At 37.7% G+C, this 4,988-nt stretch overlaps 1 long non-coding RNA gene across 1 annotated transcript; it reads left to right on the top strand.

Moving 5' to 3' along the window:
- Window positions 1-1,431: 1,431 nt before the first annotated feature.
- Window positions 1,432-4,783, top strand: LOC111821289 (uncharacterized). The gene is made up of 3 exons (XR_002824731.1): window positions 1,432-1,589; window positions 3,034-3,161; window positions 4,713-4,783. It is a non-coding gene; the product is annotated as an uncharacterized LOC111821289 (long non-coding RNA).
- The last annotated feature ends 205 nt before the right edge of the window (window positions 4,784-4,988 follow it).

Below are 4,988 nucleotides of genomic sequence, written 5' to 3'. Positions count from 1 at the left end.
AGTGAGCAAATGCATTCCTGCTAGTGCCAAAGACAAAGGTTGTATCTTTGAAAAGATTAATAAAATTGACAATATTTTGACAGAGATGTTGAAGGTAAAAAAGAGATAAATGATAAAGAACATTAAAAAGAAAATATAACCACAGATTCTGCACTTAGTAAAAAGATAAGAATATTTTGAAGACCTATATGCCAAAAATTAGAAAAAGTAGATGAAACAGACACACTTCTAGAAAAAAGAAAATTATCCAAACTGACTCAATAAGAAATAAAAAGTCTGAATGATGTTGTAGCTATTAAAGGCATTAAAAAAGTAATTTTGAAATTTTCTACAAGGAAAACATCAATTTCAATCATTTTAGAGGTAGGTTTAACCAAGGAACAGGTAATTCCAATATTTCAGTTAATAAAAAAGGAGTATTCTCACAACTCATTACATGAGGCAAGTAAAATCTTGATACTGAAACTAGACAAAGGACAGATGAGAAATTGCATGACAGTTTTACTCATGAGCATAGATATAAAAATGCTAAACGAAAATGTTAGCCAACCGAATCCAGCGGTATATTACAAAATGCAATAAATTATGACCAAGTTGGATGTTTTCCAAAATGCAAGGTGAGTTAAACATTAGAAAATATATTAATGTAATCCATCATATTAAAAATTGCAGTGAACAAAGATATAACCATTTTGATAAATGTAGAAAAAAATGGTACGCAGTCTAACAACCATTCATGATAAAAAATTGTGGCTAATTAGGAATGCAAATTTCCTGAACTTGTTCAAGAGTAGCTACTAAAAGACAGACAGCAAACATAATACTCAATGCCAAATGTTAATACCTTTCTCCTTAAAATCAAGAACAAACAAAAATGCCCGGTATCACTGCTTCTGTGCAAATGGTAAAGCAAGAAAAAAAAAAAGTTAAAAGGATTTGAAGAATGAAATAAAAATGTCATTATTTGCAGATGACACAAATTTTTGCATCAAAACAAAGAAGAATTTACAAAGTTTATGGTACTTTAAGGTCCTTGGGTTTTCAAATATGATTTGGAGGAAAGAGAAGATCAAGGATGTTAATATATGTTGAATCTTAGCTAGCTGTCAGGCTCAGTGCTAGATTGTTTATTTAAAATAATAATAACCATTATTATTGCAGCTACCATTTATTGAATACTTTTCTGTGACCTTTCTAGCCATGGTCTTGTAACTCCCACTGAAGTGATTGAGTGGGACTCTGTGATATGGTAATTATGGCCCACCAAAGGGATTGGTCAATTTTGGCATCCCAAGGCACTTGAGGTGAGCCATCCCAGAGGTGGGAGGGAGGATCCCACTACCACCAAGGAAGAACAGCAGAAGCCAGCACGTCCTTTGGACCCAAGATCCCTGTGCTGAGAAGCTCCTAGACCCAGGAGACAGACTGTGGAGAGAGAAAGCTGAGTGCCTCTGGGCAGAGGCCGAAGACCAGGAAGAGATGTGCCTGCAAACACAGCTGGAAAGAGGCTGTCCTGATGGAAGAACTGTATCCTAAGTGTTCCTGAATCTGAATTGCAACTTGTTACTCCCCTAATAAACCCCATAAATGTGAGTATAGTCTGTGAGTTCTGTGTGGCCACTGCAATGAATTATCTAACCCAGCAGAGAAGTAGAGAGTGCCAGAGGAGGGATGGTTGGTGTCAGAATTGGTAAAGATGACGTAGAGAGGCTGTATTTGTGACCTCCACCTCATAGGAATCAGCCTTTTGCTGTTGATCTTGATTCTCCTTCTCCCTCATGAAGTTAGAAGAGGTCAGACACGGCCCCCAAGCCACTTTTACAAATACCGACTCCTCTGCCAAGAACTGGATAAGTGTTTTCAGTCACTATTGCTAATCCTCACACAAACTTGAAGGTATATCTTATTACCCTCATTTTACCGATAAGAAAACTGAGACTCAGAAAAGTAAAGAAATTTACCCAAGTTCCCACAGCTAGAAAGTGACAGAGCTGAGATTTCAGAGTGGGTCTTTTGGACCCTGAGCCCGTGTATTTAACAATATAGACTGCTTACCTAAGGGACAGAGCTTGTGTCCCACTGATGTCCTAGACAAGTAGCTATGGAATGTGTCTCTTGGAGGTCAGGTCAAAAACTTGTCTTATAAATGAATTGACACTTCTTAAAATTCAGAGTCAGGGCCATAAAACAGCTATCACTTTTCCAGGATTTTCCAGTTCCCTTGCAGCCAACAAGGAGCCCTGGTGGCACAGGGGTTAAGCGCTTGGTTGCTAACCAAAGGATCAGCAGTTTGGTCCCACCAGCTGCTCCACAGGAGAAAGATGTGGCAGTCTGCTTCTGTAAAGATTTACAGCCTGGGAAACCCTATTCAGCAGTTCTACTCTGTCCTACAGGGTCGCTATGAGTCAGAATTTGACTCAACGGCAATGGGTTTGCAGCCAGCAGGAACTTTCTAGAGAGATTATGCTATTTGGGCCCTAGAATATAGGACACCTCAGAGGAATACGTGGTAATGGGTCCTTACGGGCAACCTTCCTTGGACAAAGTACAGAAAATAGAGGCGGCAGCCAGCCCTACAGGGCTCCCCTAGCAATTAACTAGAGCCTGGTCACCATAAATTTTTTTCAGGCTCAGAAAATTACTCTCATTGGTCTCATTGATCAACAAGCAAATGCACAGTCAGCTCTCTAATGAGAACAACAGGAGCAACCAACAGGATACCCCTCCCTCTCCCTCTTTTCCCTTCATCTTTCAGGAACTTGCCAAGATTTGGTGAGTGGGAGCTTCAAAACGCCCACCAAGCCTGGCATGCATTCATCCATCCATCTGATAGGACAATAGAACTTAGAAGCAGTTTCAAATTCCCAGACGAATTTAGAAACAATAAAACTTTGACATTTTGTGAGGATATTTGTTTAGTCCATGTTTTGGCCCCATAGGGCCTGCACAGAGTAGAGCATGGGATGAAACTTGCATAATAAAGCCCTCTGCTGCTGCTCCCTTCTTCTTAATCTTCTCTCATGTTGTTTTCAGAAAAGCAACAGAGCTTTCTCTTTGGAAGATACATCCGCAGGCAGCCTTGAATCCAATCCAAGAGCAATTTCCCGAAGAGCCAGGCCGCCATTTAGTCTCTGCTCAGTCCAGAGGGTCAGCGCAAAAGAGTAAGACCCTCAACCGGATGGATTGACACACAGTGGCTGCAACAATGGGCTTAAACATAGCAACAATTGTGAGGATGGCACAGGACCAGGCAGTGTTTCGTTCTGTTGTACATAGGGTCGCTATGAGTCAGAATCAACTCCTAGGAAATGGGTTTGCTTTTGGTTTTTATGAGTACCAATCTTTTGTCAGTTGTATAAGGAGGAACTATCTTCCTTCTAGTTTTTGGCTTATTGTGTAAAATTCTCTTTTGGGAATGTTTTGATTAACAGAAATTCTTACTTTTATATAGTTCTATTTCTCTCTCTTTTTCTGGTTGGTTTTGTGTTTTTCGTATGTCTGCACTTTGTGTTAGAGAAATCTTTCCCCACCCAAAGTCCAAAAGATATTCTCATACGTTTTCTTCTAAAAATTTTAAACTTTTGCTTTTCACATTTAAGTGCTTAATCCATACAAATTTTTTAATAGATAGTCTGAAGTAGTTATCTGTTTTCATTTATTTTCCTTATGAATAAACAATTGTCCCCATACCATTTACCAATTAACCCGGGCTCTCCCTACTAAACTGCCATGCCAGCTTTGTTCATATAGCTGCATGGGTCTGTTTCTGAGTTATTTGTTGTATGTGTTGGTCAAATGGCTTAGCCATGAGCCAGTGCTTCGCTGTTTTAATTATTATAGATTATAATCAATCCTTATATATGGTAGGGCAAGTTCCCTACCTGATTTTTCTCCGGAACATCTTGGCTATTCTTGGAACTTTGTACTTAAGTGACTTAATTGGCTTGCTTGGTATCATGAAAAGTCCTGCTAGCATTTTGGTTAGAAATGCATTGACTCTAGATCAGTTTGGGGATATTTGTCATTTTTAAAAATGTTAAATCTTCCAATAAATGAGGATAGTATGTCTCCGTTTGGAGTTCTTTAATGTCATTTAATAAAGTTTTGTATTTTTCTACATAAAGTCCTTACAAAATTTTTGTTGGACTTATTTTCTGGATTTCTTACATTTTTGATGCTAATGTAAGTTATACTGTAATTCTGTAATTGCATTTTCTAACTGTTGGTATATGTATATACAAATGCAATTGATTTCTGTATATTAATCTTATGTCTGGCAACCTATATAAATTCTATTAATTTTAATAATATTTTATAGATTATTTTGAATTTCTATGCAAGCAACTATATCCTCTGTAATTGTACTTTTTTTCTAACATATGTATATATATATGTATTAGTTGTTGTTGTTGTATGCCGCTGAGTCCATTCCAACTCATAGCGATCCTATAGGACAGAGTAGAACTGCCCCATAGGGTTTCCAAGGAGTGGCTGGTGGATTTAAACTGCCGACCTTTTTTGGTTAGCAGCCTGAGCTCTTAACCACTTTGCTACCAGGGCTCCATATATATCTCTCTCTCTCTATATATATATATATATTAAAAAAAAAACATACGTACGTATACGTGTGTGTGTGTGTGTGTGTGTGTGTGTATGTTTATATGCTTAAAGGCCATCAATATCTTTACATATATATCCTTATTACTCACTAGGACACTCAGTTCCACAGAAGTTGTATAGAAATGGTGATAGTGAGCATCTTGCCTTGTTCCTGATTTTAAAGGTACTTATGCTTTTAACATTTCATCATTGAGTAATGAATTTGTGGTAGGTTTTTGTTTTTTTTTAACTTGTTGTAGCTGCCCTTAAACAGGCTGAGAAAATTCCCTTCTAGTCCTAGTTAGCTAAGAAGTTTATCTTGGGTTGGTTGTTAAATTTTATCAATTGTTATTTCAGTTTCTATTGAGATAACTCTTCAGGGTTGTTTT

The sequence above is a fragment of the Trichechus manatus genome, unplaced genomic scaffold, assembly GCF_000243295.1.
Source record: "Trichechus manatus latirostris isolate Lorelei unplaced genomic scaffold, TriManLat1.0 scaffold00076, whole genome shotgun sequence".
In the NCBI taxonomy this organism is placed as follows: Eukaryota; Metazoa; Chordata; class Mammalia; order Sirenia; family Trichechidae; genus Trichechus; species Trichechus manatus.
This window is presented reverse-complemented; position numbering and strand designations above follow the sequence as displayed.